This window comes from Giraffa tippelskirchi, chromosome 1 (genome assembly GCF_054371585.1).
Source record: "Giraffa tippelskirchi isolate mGirTip1 chromosome 1, T2T-mGirTip1v1.2.pri, whole genome shotgun sequence".
Lineage (NCBI taxonomy): Eukaryota > Metazoa > Chordata > Mammalia > Artiodactyla > Giraffidae > Giraffa > Giraffa tippelskirchi.
Window position 1 is genome coordinate 43,987,026 of NC_137275.1, and position 20,020 is coordinate 44,007,045.

Consider the following 20,020-nt stretch of genomic DNA (forward strand, 5'->3'; position numbering starts at 1 on the left):
ATCCTGTCAAATATAGACATGAAAGAGTCTGAGGTCTGGAAAGCACCTTAGAGATAGCTGCTCCTTTTCCAAATGAGGAAACTGAGGGCCAAAGAATAAACAACTTGCTCCAGGGTCATGAGGCCATTTAGAAAAACAACCTGCGGAGTTTTCCCATTTCCTACTCTCATGTATGATTTATCCTTTGGTTGGGAAGATGAAAGAAAATGTATGGAACATTATGTCACCTTTTCCAAGCCAAACTTCGTGTTTTCAGTATTTATGTAAATTGCATCATCTCCCAAAGAATTTAGCAAGATTATCTACTAACCCCACCCCCCTAAAAATTAATTAAACTACACACAATAGCTTCTCCTACTGCATGGTCCTATCTAGATGAACTAATAATCCAAATTCTGGACATATAAAGCTGAGGGCCAGATCCTGGGTCCTCCAGGTGCTGATAATTTGCAGGGACTCTTGGAGAGAAGTAAGCTAGACATCTTGGGGTCTACCTTTCTCTTGACCTTATGTAAGTTGGTAACTATATCTTCCAAACATCCCTGTGAAGTGTATTCACTATCCCCATTTCATGGATGAAAACATCCAGGCTTAAAGGGGAATTCCTATGCAGGAGACTGGCCTGATTGCCAAAAGATAGTGAAGAAATTCAAGTTTTATTGATGTCTCTTCTTATCCTTAAGTCATATCTGTCTTGTCTTTGTACAGTTTCCCCAGCATGGAATGGTACAAGAGCATGGAGCAGAAGCACATAGGTGGACAGGGACTTGGCCGTCAGGACGAACTTGATGGTGAGTTCTGGCCCTCACAGCTGATCTCTCTGTGCAGCTCTAAGTCTCATGCCCCTCCCTGCACAGGAACAAGAGCTCTTTCAGGGAGAGGCACAATAAGACCCTGACCCTCCAGAATGGAACTGAGCCCCCTGGAAACAAGCAGGGGCTAGAAAAGACTGTCAGAGTCATGTGGGGGTGGGGAGTAGAGGACTATAGACCAGAGAAGATGCTTAGGCCAGGTTCCCACCTGAGATGGCTCTGTTTGGCCTGAAATGACATTCCAGGGGAAAGGCAACATTTTGAACCATCTTCCAGAGCCATATGATTGGCTCTCTGTATGGAACTGAGTTCTGCCTCCATAATCTTCTAGATGGTGCAGGCCTAAGAATGGAGTTATATATTTGTGTATACATGCAGGAAAAAAATGTCTGAAATAATATCCATAAAAATATCACTGGTTATGATTAGAGTGGAAGGGTTTGGTGTTTTTGAATTTCTTCTTTCTGCCGATATTTTCTGCACTTTTAAAAATAATAAGCCAAAATTATTTTTTAATCAGAAAAAAAGAAAATTTCTTTCATTGTTGTTTGGGAAAGAAAGAAACCATCACATGTACCCACTAGCTTCTAATGTGATTGCTGCCTGGGGGATATTTGGAAGTTTCAAAATGACTGTGTAAAGTGATATTCTCTGGCCACACAAACAATTTCAGAAGAGATAGAAGAAATTTAATCTGAGAGCATGTCTAAGAGCATGTCTGAACTAAACCAGCTTTTAATCTGAGAGCATGTCTGTATTAAACCAATCACACATCCCACCTTTTCTGGTTCCCAAAATAGGCTGTCTGATATTTCATGTCCCCACACATCATCACCTTCAAACTTTCCAGCTGCTTGCTCACTGTCCCTTAGGACAAAGAGAGCAATTTACAGCTAATTGTGATTAGCCAGGATCTAGTATAAGAAGATCACAAAACAAATGGGGAAAATGAGTGAGGTTTTTCCAAATCGGGATCCAAGAAGAAAGATGATGACCACAGTGAGGAACGGGAGGTAGACCAGAGTCAAAATAGATAAGAACCAAAATGCCCACTTAATACTTTAGAGTGAAGCCAGTTAAATGTTGGCCTGGGAACTATGGCAGGCTGGGGATTTCCTTCTTTGCAGATCTCTTATCGGTGAACTTGTGAACATCCAGTAGGATTTGTTTATGTGATTGTCCGTATAAAGGCACAGAGACTCCATCAATTTCCCAATGTGTGGTTACAGACAATTCACATTTTACTGTATCTCAAGAAGAAAACAGGAATTGCGGACCTACGCCATTCTCCCTCTCTATCCTGACTTCCAGTGAGTGTGGCATTCTTAAAATTCATCACCTATTCCTAAAGGCTGTAGTTTTCAGAGTCCAAGTTATATAATGTGTCAGGGCTGGATCACTGAAAAGGAAGAAGGAGGTATTACTCCCTCTATTCCTACCAGGTAGAGGAGCAAGGGGACAAGGGTCAGATTCCCATCATTTTTGAAGAATTGGATCTTTGTTGGAGAAAGAGTGCTTTCTTAGGCCTTGGCTGTCCCACATGTAGCCATGTGTGAGTATGTAAACTTATTTTAATTAAATTAGGTAAGGGAGTCTTGGAGACACACAGACATAGACAGAAAGTTCCTGAGCTAGGACCTCCTCCTGCTTTCATCTTTCTTACTTGTTTGAGAATTCTAACAAAAAGTATTGATTACCTCCAAAAAACTGGGCAACGAATTTTTGTTTTAAAAGAGTCTACTTTCTTTTCATGTGACAGGAAGAAGTTTAGAGGGAGGCACAGTTCAGTTCAGTCGCTCAGTCATGTCTGACTTTTTGTGACCCTATGAACCGCAGCACGCCAGGCCTCCCTGTCCATCACCAACTCCTGGAGTTTGCCCAAACTCATGTTCATTGAGTCGATGATGCCATCCAGTCATCTCATCCTCTGTCATCCCTTTCTCCTCCTGCCCTCAATCTTTCCCACCATCAGCGTCTTTTCGAATGAGTCAGGTCTTCACATCAGGTGGCCAAAATATTGGAGTTTCAGCTTCAACATCAGTCCTTCCAGTGAACACCCAGGACTGATCTCCTTTAAGATGGACTGGTTGGATCTCCTTGCAGTCCAAGGGACTCTCAAGAGTCTTCTCCAACACCACAGTTCAAAAGCATCAATTCTTCGGTGCTCAGCTTTCTTTATAGTCCAACTCTCACATCCATACATGACCACTGGAAAAACCATAGCCATGACTAGCGGGAGGCACACCCAATGACTAACTACGGCACTCAGAGTGGGACAGGAGGGCCGCAGGGCAGAAGGAGAATGGGGTGGGGGGAGATGCCAAGGAATTTTCACTTGTTCCCGTATTCACTTCTGGGTTGTTGAGATTTTTTTCTTTGATGAGGATACTTTAGTTTTTAATGTGAGAAAACTATTACAGAGACTTAAATAAGCAAGCAAACAAACACATGGATCCAAAATACTAGCCAATCTCATTTTTCTTCTCTAAGAACAAAGATTGTAAAGAATAATGAACAAACATTTGGGAGGACATCTTGTTTGTTTCCACCCTCCATATGTTTCTCTTGGTCCAAAGCAGCTGTCATGGTATTGTTTACCCATGATGTGTGCGTGACTTGGGTTGGCTTCATGTCCTGGGCTCTGCAATTCTAAAATTAATAGGAGGCTAGCTAGGAAACTTCCGTGCCTTCAGTGCTGTAGGGACACAGATTTGAGTTCTTGGATTTGCTTGGTAAGTCCTTCCTTCCGTTTAAGAGATAACTCTTTGTCTTATTTAGGGGTCACAGTCACTGAGATGCTGAGCTTACTCTTTATCAACTTGGTCATAGAGATATGTCCTATCTGTCTATCTATCTACCTATCTTCAACAATCCAAGTCCGTTTTTCCTGCTGCCTCCCAGAAAATTTAATTATTATAACCTGGGATTTTGAAATTGCATTTAAAAATTTTATTGGAGTATAGTTGATTTATAATATTGTATTAGTTGCAGGTTATAATAATTAAATTTTCTGGGAGGCAGCATAATGTAGTAATGTTTTAGTCCAGTTGCTTTCAGTTATAAGTAACAGAATACCTCCATTAAAAGTGGTTTTAAACAGACATGAATTTAGTAATCTCACAAAACAATAATTTGAGAGGTAGGCGGGCAAGGACAGGGCTGAATCAGCACATCAGCAGCGTCATTAAGGGTGGAAGTTCTTTTCCTCTCTCCACTCTGCCATCTCCAAGACTGGCAGTATAGCTGCAAAAAGGCTGCCACTTGCCAGGCAATACATTTATGCCCCACAATATCTGGAAGAGAGAGACTGAAAAGATAGAGACAGGGATTTCTTGCCCATCATCTTCTTCTGTTAGGAGGGAAAGTCTTCCCCAGAAGCCCCCCAGCTGATGTCTCCTGAGGTCTCATTGGCCAACAATGGGTCACATATTCTAGATGCAAGGGAGGAAGGAAGAGAACGCCACCCTAGTCCCTTCCAGGAAGAAAGAATGGCAGCCAACAGGCCAGCCACATAGAGATTGATAGGATCAGAGCCTCTGGTACCAAACTGATGAGAATGCTGTCTCTTTCACTTCATACCACTGCAAACTTGAGCAAGTTACTCAATTACTCAGTGCCTTAGTTTCTTCCTCTGCTGTGTGAAATAAATTCTGCCATACATGTAAAACCCTTTATAGTGTCTGCCATGTGCTGCCTATTAGGCATCATGGTTATTTACATATCTAGGATGACAGAGGGTCTTCTGGGGTTTCAAGTTCATCCAGATGCTCCCGCTGAAAATTTGACAGACAAGTCGGATTTAAGTTGCTGTGATGTTAAATTCTTATAGGACCCTAACCACGATGGCTGTCTTCAATTCTTCAGACTTAATGCTTAATATTGTCATATATTTTTTAAAGCGTTTAGCTGGCAGCCTTGTCTATTAAACTTATTTCCAAAAAAGCTCTCAGAGATAGAGTGTCTTTGGTTCCTACGGGAACTAGTTTCACACAGTCCTATACCTCATCTCAGCTCTGTTTCCCAATCCCCTGGCTTCAAATGAGGGCAAATTCAGGATGAGGACAGAAAGAAGCTATTAGGAGTTTCCTTTAAAATTTGATACACTGTTAAATGGGATGAAAATTGGCACAACCTTTCTGAAGTGCAATTTGACACATAAAATATTTAAATACACAATTCCCTTGACCCAGGAATTCCACTTCTATGCATGTAAGCAAAAAATAAAGTTCATAAAGCATTGCTTGCCTTAGCAAAAAAAAATTTTAATAACCATTAAAGGTTATTAGATGTCCATTAATAGTAAATATGTTAAATAACTAGAGCATTACCATAATGAGATTGCTGCATCGAAACATTTTTTTAAACATGAGGAAGATCTTTATGTACTGACATGAAGGGATGCCTACAGTATATTATTGAGCTTAAAAACAACAGAATACAGACTGTTGTTTACCATATTGTATCAGTTTTCTATGGTTGCATAGTAAACCATTCCAAAGCTTTAAAACAACAGTATTTATTCACAGCTCTTTGATTTGGCATTTGAGTTGGGCTCAGCAAGAACAGCCTGTCTTTACCGTATGTGCTGCTGGCTGGAGTCACTCATGTATCTGAGGCCTCGGCGGGTATGTCGGGGACAAGTCCCTCCCTCTTCCTGTTCTCTCATCCTCAAGGAGGCGAGCCCAGGCAGCAGCTCACACGGCAGCAGCACTCCAAGAGGGTGGGAACAGCAAAAGGAAACCTGGCCGCTTGGCTCAGGACCCTGACAGTATTATTTCCCCGTTTCTATTGGTCAAAGCAAGTTTCAAGCCCAGACCAGAATCAAGGAGTGGAGAAAGAGACTTCACCTCTTCATGGGAGTTGCCGTCTCAAAGCCATCATCCAAAATGCCCTACAACCATCCTCACTTCCTTAGATCCATGCCTCTGTGTAGCCCCTCCCTTATTGAACCTGGACTGTCTGTGGGCCCACCAGAATGTCTGAGTGTGTGTTGGAGTGTGACGTCAGAGGCTAGGTCACACCAGGTCTTGCACCTTCCACCTTTCTCTCTCTGTCCTCTCCCTGTGGGGGAAGTCAGATGCCATTTCATGAGGAAATTCAGGCAGCCTGTGGAGAGGCCCACATATATAGGAAATGAGGCCTCCTGCCAACAACTGGCACCAGTATGTCAGCTGTGGGAGTGAGCCACCGTGGAAGCCAATCCCCCAGCCCCAGCCAAAATGTGACTACAGCCTCAGGAAAGCCCTTAAACCCCCTAGAACCTAGAACTACTGGTCAAGCCACTCTTGTCCATGGAAGCTGAGAGATAGTAAATGATTAGTGTTTTTTTAAGCCACTAAATATTAGAATGACTTGTTACACAATGTTCAAGAATGAATGAGATGCAAATAACTTGTGGCTTCTGTGTGTGTGTATACATAAATATACACAAAGATAAATGTTGTCTATCTATTTAATGATTATCCCTAGAGACCAGGAATAAGGGTGTGTGTATGTGTGTGTGTGTTGTTGTTGTCTGGCACTAAGGGGCAAGCAGACATACTTTTTGATTAAGGCCTTTTTTTCTTCAGACTTGTTTGAGTTTTTTACTAAGAAAGTTTTACTTCTATAATTGTTTAAACAAAAACAATTTCCCTGCTATTTCAAAGCGTTTGTATGTACACACGAATATGAGCAACTGGGCTAGGTACAGGAGGAGGAGGTACAGATCCTCCTTCTGTACAGAAGGAGATACAGATCCACTGAGGAGTCTTTAGAGAGGCCCCCTCGCACAATTGTTCTGGACACTTCAGTTCTAGTAATGGTGCCACATGCTCCTAGCACATCAGCACAGGCTTGCTCTACGGAGATGAACACTGTTCAAGCAAGCATAGCATTGAGACTGCAGTAATAAGGCAACTACAGTGAGATTTAAGCATCCGTTTTCTTTTTAAGTGAGATTTTCGCAAAAAGACAACATCCAACCGAGTCACTGAAATGCAATTAGTACATACAGCTGGATCGAGTTTAGAACACTGAGAATCTGTTTGAAAAAACACATGAAATGGGGTCCAGCTGTCTGAACTTTTTAGTTTTGTGAAATCTACATTTAAAGACAAAGCCCGCCTATATGTTTTCTGATTGTTTTTTCATTGCAATGTGGTTTTAAAAATCAACCAACTCAATCAATTCATCAGTGCAATTGACCAGGCCTCTTAAAAATAAGGAATCTAAAGACTTTTGTCCCCTGAAAATAGAGATAAATGTCATAGAATCTTGGGATTTTTTTTTCTAAAGTCTGTGGTAACTCCATGCATTTCTGGGTTGTAAGAAATCTGAATGCCCCTCACATTATTATTTCCATTCACAATATTTATTATTGTTATATTTATTTGTTATTTAGCAAGTATTGACAGTATCCTCAGAGCTGGAAACAAAATTCTAAAGGAGACTATAGTTTTTGCCTAATAGATTACAGTCTGGTCTTCTCTGTGATTGTCCCAGAATGTACAATATTTAGTCTCATGGCATTTCATACAGCCTTGAAAGAGGTAGTTTCCCCTCAAATGGATATATTTCTAACTTTTAAAAAAGTATGTAGTAAAGAAATATATGTGTAAAGATGACATCTTCCTAACCCCTGGGAATCATAAGCAGATCACTGAGAATTTCTAATATTTGTGACACAGTGAAAGAGTTCAAACCCACGTGATCTTCTACTCAGGTTAAGTTTAGAGACATTGCAAAGAAAATTGGATTTTTCTTGATGTAACGACTCATTTTATTTATTTTTATTGCCTAACCTCTGCCCCCAAATCCAGTTTAAGACAGTAATCTGGGACACCTCATGTGTTTAAATATGAAAAAGACAACCTTTCTTCAGAGACTGCAAATAATTTCCCTAGGAACTGTTAGGAGAAATTCAGTGGTAAAGAATCTATCTGCCAATGCAGAAGCTGCAGGAGATGCGGGTTCGATCCCTGGGTCAGGAAGATTCCCCTGGAGGAGAAAATGGCAACTCTCTCCAGTATTCTTGCCTAGAGAATCCCATGGACAGGGGACTCTGGTAGGTTGCAGTCCATGGGGTCTCAGAGAGTCGGACATGACTGTGACTACACATTCACGCATGCACACACAGCCACTGCCCAGTAATTTGGGATTTCTAGCGTGCAGGTTTGAGAGCTACATATCTGATTCATGTGCCCATAACCAAAATCTGCCATGGTTTTGAGCAAGCCCCTTATATCCTTCTAGCCTATTCCCTTCAATGACGTGATACTTATTTGTCAGCCAAATAAATAATTTTTTTTAATGGACATGATATTTTTTTAAGTTGTTTATGGAAGAAAAAAGTTAAAATACAACACAAATTACTGATTCTGGTTGAGGGAGGACAGACATCTAGAGCAAGGGGGATCTTAATACAGTGTCTGCTTTCTGAGGAGGTGGATTGAGAACAAAGGTTTCCTGCCACCTTCTCTGAACTATGAGACCCACAGGAGTCTGACTCCTCCAACTAATGAGAAGGAAGAAAATGGAAGCAAGAAAGCAGAGGTCTGTGTCCATCGGCCTGGCGTCCCCACACACCCTGCCTCTAATGGGGAGATAGGGGCTGCATAGTCACCACCTCCCTTCATTCAAGTCTTGCCAGACAAGATCCAAGAGGCAAAGGAAAAGAGGTCTTTGCTTTTCGATGCAGCAGCCAAGTACCTGGCATAGGGGGGCCCAGAAAGGACCGTCTCACCCTGTCTTATCAATCAGATTGGCCATCACTCCTCCTCTTGGGAGCAGCACCAGGGAAGCTGGGGAGGGGGGAGGGTAGCTAGAAGTGCGGTTCTAGATTGCTCCTTCCTGGGGAATGAGTCACAAGTTCCTTCTGAAATATGAACAGGAAAATAAATGTTTCCTGGCTATGCCTCAACACCAGTAAATAAAACGCCTGTGTGAATAAATTATCTCATGGGCCTCCCCAATGCCATCCAACACACGCTCACCAGGACTCGAATTCAATGAGCAGTCAGGGAGGGTGTGGCTGGTGATGAGTCTCCATATTTTAGAAAATTTACAGGAAAGACAAAACACTCCTGCTTAGAGAGAGGTTTGGTTTTTAATTCTGGTTTTTGGGGGGTATGTTGGTTGTTAGAGAATTTGGAACACATTTTTCCACATAGACTGATGTTCTAAATCTAAATGGTGTTTGGCTTCCGAAAGCTGGCCCCCCAAAGTTTTTATAGCAGTACAGTCTCTGCCTTATTGTTTCCATGGGAAATTAATTACAAAATTAACAGTCAGAAATGCATTAGTCCTGGGTCCACACCAGTCCACCCCCTTCTTCTCCCCCGAAATCTCCCTGGGCCGTGTGGTGGCACTCCTGGATGTAACAGCCAGTGGTCTCTCGGAAGGGAGAACGTGGTTAGATTCCCTGAGACCACAGTTCTTTGCTAATTCTCTACATCTACATCTACGCATTCTATCTGTGTCTGAATAAGAACTAGTAAGTACCTCCCAACAGCTATTTAACAAACTCTTCCTTAAGTGATCTGAATTGAGAGGAAAAGATTTTTCTCATTCAATTACTCATTCCTTCATTCAACTTAAAAAAAAATCTGGAACCTGGACATGTAGTTGTGAACCAAACAGACATAGTTCCTGCTTTCCTAGTTGTAGGTGGAGGGGTGGACGTAGGAGATAAACTATATAAATTCTATATTAAGGAAATAGGCAAATAAATAATATACTTACAAATCACATCAAGTACTACAAAGAAAATAGGTGTGGGGGGATATGACTCTAGGAAATGACATTTGTCCTGAGACCTGAAAGATGAGAAAGAGGCAGGAAGAGAGTGAGTTTGTGTGTTTTTGGCAGAAGATCTGGGAATGGGGGGGGGCGGGGGTGAAGATCAGTACAAGCCAGCCCAAGATTAGCAAAGCTCTGAGATGGAGAAAAGTTTGGAGTGTTCAAGAAACTGACAGTAAGCCAGTGTCGCCAAGGCAATGTTGGAGAGGTGAGTGGGGATCAAATTATGCCAAGACTAGCTGGCCAGTTCAGAGATTTTATATTTCCTCCTTATTGCACTGGAAAGCCTTGAGGCTTTTAGGTAAGTTAATGGCCTCATCTGACTTACTTCTGAAAAATCTTTTCTGGCTGGAATGTGGAACATAGATTTGTTTAGGGGGCAAAAAGGGCAGCAAGAAGCCCAGCTAGGAGCCAAGATGAGGGCTAAAGTTGGGTCGGCATTTGTGGTAGTAGAAATTTTGAATAGAAAGTTGCAGTTGATATCAATTTAGGAGGTGAGATTGACAGAACAGACTCATGGGTTGGTTGTGGGACTGGATAGAGAGACTGGAGCAGTTGGGTGGCTGAAAAGATCATTGGCTAAGATGGAAGCAGCTGCTACTGCGGCTGCTAAGTTGCTTCAGTCGTGTCCAACTCTGTGCGACCCCACAGACAGCAGCCCACCAGGCTCCTCTGTCCCTGGGATTTTCCAGGCAAGAATACTAGAGTGGGTTGCCATTTCCTTCTCCAATGCATGCATGCACGCTAAGTCGCTTCAGTTGTATCTGACTCTGTGTGACCCCATGGACAGCAGCCCACCAGGCTCTTCCATCCACAGGATTCTCTAGGCAAAAATACTGGAGTGGGTTGCCATTTCCTTCTCCATGAAAGCAGCAGAAGAGGCAAAAAGAGGTGAAGATTTGGCTTTGGCTGAGTCGAGTTGGAGATGGCAGTGAGATTCTAAGAACACAGTTGGAAACTCAGAAGAGAGTTCTGAGACAGAGATCCAAATATGGGAGTTGTTGGCACAGAGATGGTGTTTAAAGCCTCAGGGTGGAACTTTGCACTCCTCATTGCCTCGCCCATTTGCAGGCACAGGTGGACAAACTATCAGTGATGTGCATGGAGGAGGATAGGAAAGCAATCAGCCAATAATGGTCTAAGGAAACCATTTTATGCCTCCTATTTTGATAAATCCATATTTACCCTGAGCATCTTGTAAGCATACAAACGAGCCTAAAAGAAAGCTAGCTCAGGTTCTGATTTCTTGATCACAGAATATTGAAATATGGAGGGGAGGGATAAATTAGGAATTTGGGAATAACACATACTCCCTATCATGTAGAACATAGATAAATAATAAGGACCTACTGTATACCACAGGAACTATACTCAATATTTGGTTGAAAAATCTATATGGAAAAAGAATCTGAAAAAATATGTATATAACTGAATCACTTTGCTGTGAAACTATCACCTAAAACTAATACAACAATGTAAATTAACTATACTTCGATAAAAAATAAAATAAAAAGAATACTGAAATAGCTCCTTTAGCATTTTACATAATTCAGTTTTAATATTCCTCCTTCAAAATGCACCAAAAATGACGTTTTTCTCTGCATACAAGTGGACACGTTACTTTTAGGGACACTAAGAATGGCCATATTTCCTTGCATGGCAAAGTTGTGCTTGCTTTCCCATAATAATTAAAATCCGTGAGGATTCTAATTGCATCTGGATGTCTCTGCTGAGTTGGAACCTGTCACTCATCTAGAGCATCCCACACCAAACGGAAAGGACACGCTAAAGCCATGGCATTTAAACAGACCCAGGTCCCACACTGTGAGCTGCCAGGGAGTGAGTAATTCTGGCCTTGGAAAGGGCACATTTGTAAAGCTAAATTAATATGTCCTGTTTTTCATCCGTGACTTCTCTCTGTTTCCAGTTTTAAACAGTCAGCTGCCTTGGTTACATGACCATGCAAAAAAAAAAAAAAAAAGGGGGTTGGGGGAGGTTTGTATGTTTATTGTCAATCCCAGAATGGACTCAGCTCTTGGAACCAGCTCAATCAGTACTGATCCAGATGCTCAAAGGAGAAGAAGGAGAAATAAAATCCATCTACCTCATTACCTTTCTGAATGGAAACCCCCAAAGCATCTGACAGTCCCCAAGTCTGCTATCTTTATTCCCTGGTGGTGAAAAGCTGTGAAGCAGATGAGGAACATGAAAGCTTTCATTACATCAGCTCCCTTCCAACATTTTGGTTTTCATTTCATACGATAAGGTTGAAAGGCCCATTTGACTGTTATAAATTGCCTTTCCTCATCAAAGAACTCCAAGACCAGAGTCTATAAACATATCTGGACACTGTGTTTAGTTGTAAACCACTGGGAAAGAAAAATGAAATGACATCTAAACTAAAAGCCCGGCCCCTTTCCAATCTTCTTTTTTTATTGCTATAAATCCAGTAAATGAGTCTTTAGTTTCTGTTGAGAATGAAAAGCTGACCAACCTCAGATTTAAAGGCATATGTGGCCCCAGAGCAAAGTACCCCCAAGCTCCACAAAACAAAATGCAAGTGTCCCATGGGCAAGCAGGGGCCCTGATGTCGCATGTTCTATATTTACAAAAACGGACAACTTAGACGTCGCTGGGAGGTATCTCCTTGTCTCCTAATTAAAGGTTTTACTTTGCTTTGACCAGCGGCCAGTTGCCCTGGGTAACTGCACAGGAGAGCTACATGCTAACAGTTGGAAGTAAAGATGAGGCCAAAAAAAAAAAAAAGTTGCAGTAGGACCTGAGGACTGAAAATACGTGTGCTGATTTCTTCTCATCAGGCAGAAGTTTCCAGGCCGGAACTTAAAATTGTCCATCCCCTGGATTATGGATTAAAAGAAGCTTGTAACTGTTAGGCTTCTAGAGTCAAAAAGACAAATTTGCATGATCGGGCCATAACTGAAGCACACACAGAGGCCAAGAGATTTACAAGGCCCTTCCTTCTGGGTCAGTCAGAATCACAGTGGAGAGCTGGGTGAAAGCAGCCAGCAGCACCCCCTTGGAGAAGAAGAGAGGGTGCCATGCGAGGTGTGTCCTATGTAAGAGTCGCATAAAGGCAGCAGCACTTCGTAACTCCTGGAAGAGATTATTTAACCGATGAGCCATGGTTCTGTTTAGAATTCTGTTCCCAGACCTAAGAGTTTGTTTAAGCAAATCTTTGGCCATCACAGGAGCTGTCAGCCCCCAAAACTACTTCAGCTGACTGTTGGGAAAAGCAAGACTCAGAAGAGCATCCTTCCAGAAAGGCAATTTCTACATTTTTAACTAGTGGGGTCACGGTGCAGGAGTGACTTAATCTCTCTAATCCTCATTTGCTTCATCTACAAAATGGGAATGAGGATGATAGAATTATGTTGAGAATTAAATGAAATAACACAGGTTGAGGTCATTAGCACAGCACCTGGCAGACAATAAGCTCTCAATAAATGCTGGCAAAGATGATGCCACTGATGATGACCGTGACATTGAAGAGTAAGTAGAAGAAAGCTTTATTCAAACGATAATCCTGTATCTTTAGAGGATGTCTTTGAAAATCTTACCTGTGTCTTTACAAGTCTTGGCTTGTGTCAGCCATAAACTTGCTCATTCTTTTCCTTTAGCTACAAACGTTTGCCATTGTTTGGTTACAAGAGATGCTGCCTATGGAAAAATCTTTGAAAGATTTGGCAAGGCATTGGAGCAAGTCAGGATTGCTTGATTGGTCCAACATAGATTTCACACTTCTGATAGAAATGCACACTTCTTTGCATATTTAAAATTTTTTAAATGACTGGGGCAATTTTAAAATATCTGGGGCCTCTTCAGGCAGCGGCCAGCTCCTGTCTCTTTAGGAAGTGATCCCAGCGTGATGATGTCCCAGCCTGGTGATGACCTGGAGGGGTAATGACCCTGTGTTTATTTCCTTGTTGATTTCCCTTCCCTGGCTCCAAACTCATTTTCCCATTGCCTGCAGGAAAACAACATCCAGGGGTGCGGTAGGCCTGACTTGGCAGCCGTAAACGTGAACAAAAGGACCCTGGCTCTGGCAAGAGCAGAAGGAAGTTGGAGGGAGCCTCAGCCCATCCAAACCAGAACAGACACGTCGTTGGTGCTCTTGAGTGGCTGCTCAGTGGAAGCCATTCTCCCTGAAAGCTCCCCAGAGGCTGCTCTCGGGTTTATGGCTCAGCTCTGTGCAGAGCCTGCAGCAGGGCAGGGGATGCACTGATTGAGTCCAAGATGAAGTGGATCTCATGAGTGTCTGGAAGACGGGGCACAGGAAAGAGAAGGGAAAATTTTCCTAGGCTACTGCTGAGTCAGAAAAACTCAGCCCCCAAATGGACTTCACCCGGAGGCCTCACACAGCTGGAAACTGATCCACAATGCAACAAAGGTAAGAGGCCTGCTTCCTCCAGAGGGCTGTGTCTCAGGCAATTGGCGAAAACTTTGTCCCTGACTCCCCTAGCCCAGCCCCCACCTCACCCCTGCCATACACCACACACACACACACACACACACACACACACACCCCAACTTGTTATGGAGAACCTAGAAATATTTTCAACACTCTAGAAAGGCCTCAGGACATTTACTCTCTTTGTTCGATTTTTTTCTGCATTCTTCACGGATACCACTTCCTTGACTTTCAAAAATAAAAACTATTTTTTTATTTCATTTTTCACTGGCCAAACTGGTCAGTCAAAATGTAAGTAATCCCATTAATGGTGACTGGGTTTCTATAGCATTATTCTTCATCAGTATTCAAAACACATTCACGTGTTTTGTCCCATTTCTGTGGTAGAAATAGGCATTTCCATTACCATTTTACTCACAGAGGCACTTAGGTGCAGAGAAATTGTGACCTGCCCAGTAGTGTGTAGGAAAATGACAGCTCATCTTGTCTCCATTCCTGCCTCTTTTCAGTAGAATGGTGACTCTACTTTCTAAACCAAATGCCAGACTAGACTCTCTGTTGCATATTCTGGCAAATGGTCTGATGAGAGGATAGAACTTTAGCAATTGGAACTCGCCTGGATAACCCAGAAATGGAGAGTCACAGTATCCAGGATAATACACCACCGTGTTGTGTATCCTTGTTCCCTTCCATCCCTGGACACTGAAGCCAGTTCAACAGATATTGATAAGTGATGGCCCCAGTGCCCAGTTCTGGGTCACACGTCAGTACAAGGTGCAGATCCTATGCCCAGTGGGTGCTGAAGGAGGCAGAGTGGGAGCTGGGGGAGGGAGTATGAGTGAGAAAGCTCTCCAGGGGAGGGGAGCTTCACACGCGGGCTTAGCATGCTGAAAGAGAGGTTTCAGATCAGCACAGCCCCTGGGTAGGGAGGGAGTGTACATCTACAGCAAGAGCACAGACTGAAGAATTAGACCATCTAATGGTGAATCCTGGTTCCACCACCTACTAGCTCTATTGTTGCTGTTGTTCAGTCACTAAGTCGTGTCTGACTCTTTGTGACCGCGTGCACTGCAGCACACCAGGCTTCCCTGTGCTTCATTATCTCCTGGTGTTTGCTTAAACTCAAGGGCATTGAGTCATTGATGCCATCCAACCATCTCATCCTCTGTTGCCCCCTTCTCCTCCTATCTTTAATCTTTCCCAGCATCAGGATCTTTTCCAATGAGTTGGCTCTTTGCATTAGGTGGCCAAAGTATTGGAGCTTCAGCTTTATGTCTGGGGTAATTCAGGTAACACCTCTGACCTCAGTTTTTTGATACATAAAATGGGAACAACTGGTGATACCTACCTTAAGGAATTGTTTTATGGTATAACTGAGATAACACATATGAAATCTTTGCTGGCACATGAGTGTTCGATACATACTAACTGGCTCCATGGAAGATGCCAGGGATAGAGATAAGAGGAGCCCTAACCTCAATTTGATCACAAGATCATGAGTTCCTTGTGTGCCACTGTCAATATATGCAGTGCATTGAGGGCTGTGGGATCGCAAAGGAGGGATCCACTCAGTCTGGGGATTCTGGATGGAGGTTCTGGGTAGCCTGTTGGGGGAGGTGGGGAGAAGTTACACAGCAGAGGCCCTGTGTGTAGGAAGGTGGCAGAGAACAGAACTGCGCTGATTTGATTTTGAACACCAACTTCATCCTCCCCCAGATGCCTCCACCTGTTAGTCTGCTGGGACTGCCGTAATAGAACCACAGCCTGCGTGGCTTAAACAACAGAAATGTATTTTGTCATAGTTCTGGAGCCCGAAGTCCAACATTAGGGTGAGACCATTCACCTTGGCTTGCAGGCGGCCACCTTTTTGCTGTGTCCTCACGTGGTCATTCCCCTTTAAGGAGAGTGTCTCTCTCTGTATGTCCAAATTTCATCTTCTTAAGAGAGACGGCCATTAGTTGGATTAGAGTCTACCCTAAAGGCCTCTCTTTAACTCAGTCACCTCTCTCAGAGCCCTATCTCCAAATCTAGCCACATTCTGAGATATGGGACTTCAGCGTGTGAATTTGGGGGGATACAATTCAACCCATAATGTTGAGGCTGTTACTAAGACTTCCCAAACGTTACTTCCTCATTTATAAGATGGGGACAATTTACTCAACAAGGAGAACCATTGCAATGATTATAAAAAGAATCTGTGAAGCATCTATTCCAGTTTCTGACCCTTAGAAGGTGCACAGTAGGCAGTGGTGGTTACTATCAGCACTTTAGGCCAAGTCTCAGAAGAACATGGGGTCCCCTGCACAATCCATGTTCCAGATGGACATTGGAAAACTAGCCTTTAGGTATCCTGCAGACTTTTGGACAGGGCAAGGGGGCATTCCGTGCTTCCACTTCCTTGGTTCTGGCAGAAAGCCCATCATCAGATAAGTCAAGTGGCTGGCACATGTCCTACAGAAACTGTGTTCTCTCTGTCTAGTTATTCAAGAATCCACATGTCATTCTTTATTAGATGACTTAGGTGAGAACATCCATCCCTGCACTTCAGCAGAGAACCAACACTTGGCAGATACACCCTGATTCTACTCCTGGGGCAGCCACTCCAAGCTTTGTCCACTCAAGGCAGGCCCTAGGTACCTCTGTCCTGGCAAGTCTGGAAAACAGTATAATTCCAACCTACATCACTAGATATAGATATAGATATATTATTTTGAAAAATCTCAAACTTACAGAAAAGTTGCTGGTACAATACAGTACAAAAAATTCTATAATGTATTTTTCCTGAACCCTTTGAGAATAAGCTGCCAAAGAGATGCCTCATCTTCCACAAATACTTTAGTGTGCATTTCCCATACACAGTACATCTCCCACACAACCACAAAACCAGGAGCTTAATGTTGATACATTACTATTATCTAATCCTCAGACTCTAGGAAGTTTTCATTAATTGTCATTGGATCCTCAGACCAGTTCAAGTTCTTGTCACGTGTCCCCAAAATAGTCTTTATAGCAAAAAGAGTACTTTCAAATCAAGTATTGCATTTAGTTGTCATGTCTCCTTAATCTACTTCAATATGGACCCTTTCCTCAGTATTTCCTTCACTTTCATGACCTTGACAGGTTTTTTTTTTTTTTTTTTGAATACTGGCTGGTTATTCTGTAGAATGTTCCTCACTTTGAGTTTGCCTGAGTTTTCTCACACTTAGACTCAGGTTCTACAACTTTGGCAAGAATATCACAGAAGTGATGCTGTGCCCTTCTCATTGCATCCTATCAGATGGCAAAAGATTTTAAATTCTTTTGAGAATGTCACTGAGGCCCCAGTCTCCAAATAGGAGATCACGGAGAGTAGTTGGTTAAAGTGATGTCTTCTAGGGATCTCCCCTGGAAAGTTCTTCTTCCTCCTTTTTTAAATTCATAAGTGTTCTATAGAAAAGGACCTTGAAATTATGTAAAATCTCATACCCATCAAACTGTCAATGTGTCCTTTTGATATGTTCCCATCATTATTTGCACTTCCTTACTTCCTGTTACAATGAGATGTTCCAGCCTTATAGTCAAGGAGCTCTGGTTCCATTTAGTGGGAAATTATTTAGAATCCAAATTCTCACTGTTAGGTAGGCTCACTGCTGCCTTAGGTATTGCTGTTCCCTGACTCTTTCAGTAGAAGAGCTAGGGTGTGTGAGTGTGTGTGAGTGTGTGTGTGTGTGTGTGTGTGTGTGTGTATACATCTATATTTATTTCTGTGGATGATTTGTATGTATTGAAAACCAGAATTTCACTCTCATACTTTCAATTCCTATCCAACCCCGCATGTTTCATTCTAGCTTTCTCCCTTTCTATGTTGTAAGTTCCTTCTCTCACGTTACAGAGCCTGGTTTCCATTATCCTTAATATACTTGTTTGTTTGATCAATCCCCTGAATGTTACCAACCGCTATCATGACCACTGCTGTCATGACCTTCCCCACAGGTGCCCGCCTCATCCCGCTTGGATTCTGACACATGAGCCAGGCTGTCCCTCCAGAGGAATCCCTTCCTCTGCCCATCCAGCGTCTGGCCCTTTTGCAGGGCAGCCCCTCTAGATGGTTAATCTTACTCTATCTGGGCCAGCATACCCTCTCCACCCCCTACATGGGTGATTACCTTACTCAGATCCCGTTAATGGCCTTAAGTATTATACTATATTAGGAAGAGAAAAGATGAAGACATTCATTCAATTTTAACATTTTTTTAAAACTTGGAAGTGGCTGTATGACCCATGGTATGCATTTGTATGTATGTAAGCATTGTCGCTGTCTTTGATTAGTGGGGAGCAGTCTCTGCCATATGAATCGGGCATGTGTTTCCAGTACTAGCACTGAAGGCATGGGGTTCACACCACTGATTAAATTCCATTCAAGACCTCTCTAGTCTACATAGAAGTGAGCTTCCCACCCCACTGTCTGCTCAGGGTACCAACAACATTTCTAGGGTGAAAGCTACTATTTGTACAATCATTACTCCAAGTTCTACACCAAGTCCCAGTCTGGGCTCTGCCTCATTTATTTCCTTAAGACCAGGTCCCAAGCATTTACTACGAATCAAGTACTTGGCTAGGTTGGGACACCGAGATTTAAAACCTTGTTCTCTAACCTCAGGGAACTCTCAGTCCACCGTGAGAAACAGACAAGAGTCAGACAGTTACAATTCCATGTGGCAAAATGCAATGTGAGCTGTCTGAACAGCCAGCCACAGGAAGACACCTAGCCCAGACAGGGAAGGCAGAGAAGAGATACCCAAGGGGAACCCTGAATGGGGGATTAACAAGGTGGGACAGGCAGGCAGGAAGACACAGGGAGAGTTGTATAGAAGGGCCAGAGATGAGGGGAGAGCTGGAAAGGCAGATGCAGACTGGTGGAGGTGGGCACACACTCCAGGTTAATATGCCTGGATTTTAGACTTTAGGACAAGAGGCTCTGAAGCCCAACATTCTGGGTTCAAATCCTGGCTCTGCCACTTACTAGCTGTCTGATTTTAGGCAAGTGACTGCCCTGTGCCTTAGTTTCCTTGACTGTAAAACCAGAGATTATAATCATGCTTATCTCATGGAATTGATATAATGATTAAATTAGTTATTTTATATAGTGCACAGAAAAAAACATAGCATATAAACAGCAAGTAATAAATATTAGGTGTTATTATCATTTCCCAACAGATGGCTCAAAAAGAGATTGTGGTAGTTTAATCACTCAGTTGTGTCCAACTCTTGCAACCCTGTGGACTGTAGTCCATCAGGCTCATCTGCCCATGGGATTTCCCAGGCAAGAATACTGGAGTTGGTTGCCATTTCCTTCTCCAGGGGATCTTCCTGACCCAGGAATTGAACCTGGGTCACCTGCACTGCAGGCAGATTCTTTACTGACTGAGCTGCGAGAGACTGGCAAAGCCAAGACAGCAAACATCATTAGTTAAAAGAAAGAGAAATTTTAAAAAATAGATACGGGCATTTCAAAAGAAACTCTATGCTGTTATTTTGGAAAAATCAGAACTTTGTTGTCCTTCTCTAAGAACATTTTATGGTTTACTGTTGTTTTTCTTTTGCCATACATGGAGGGATGGGAGACCACCATAATCTTTCCATTGTTGCAGCCTCTAAAGGTCCCAGAGCAGTGTTACAGAGAGACACACTGCGGAGACCTCCTCTCTCATATTTCACTTAATATGTAGTATTCTCAAGGTTCATTCATGTTGCGGTAGGTGTCAGAATTTCCTTCCTTTTTAAGTCTGAGTAGTATTCCATTATATGTTTATACCCTATTTTGTTTATTCATTAATCTGTTCATGGATATTTGAGTTTCTTTCATCCCATGGCTATTGTGAATAATGCTTCTATAAACATGGTGTACAAATATTGGTTTGGGTTCCTGTTTTCAGTTATTTTGGACATATACTCAGAAACAGAATTGCTGGTTCATATTATAATTCTATTTTTAAGTCTTTGTGGAGTCACCACACCAATT

The 20,020-nt window shown here is 42.6% G+C and overlaps 1 protein-coding gene across 9 annotated transcripts in view; it reads left to right on the plus strand.

The window, feature by feature from the left end:
- Window positions 1–708: 708 nt before the first annotated feature.
- The window catches only part of LNX1 (ligand of numb-protein X 1), a 200,461-nt gene continuing 181,149 nt past the window's right edge, over window positions 709–20,020 (plus strand). For 2 of the 9 annotated variants that reach the window (XM_081510739.1, XM_081511006.1), the window contains exon 1: window positions 13,665–13,998. The gene's annotated coding sequence lies outside the window, so the exon portion shown is untranslated. Of the gene's footprint in view, window positions 792–9,705; window positions 9,799–13,581; window positions 13,999–20,020 lie in introns of those variants that run through there. The other 7 variants (XM_081510781.1, XM_081510310.1, XM_081510554.1 and 4 more) reach the window with 7 other exon arrangements.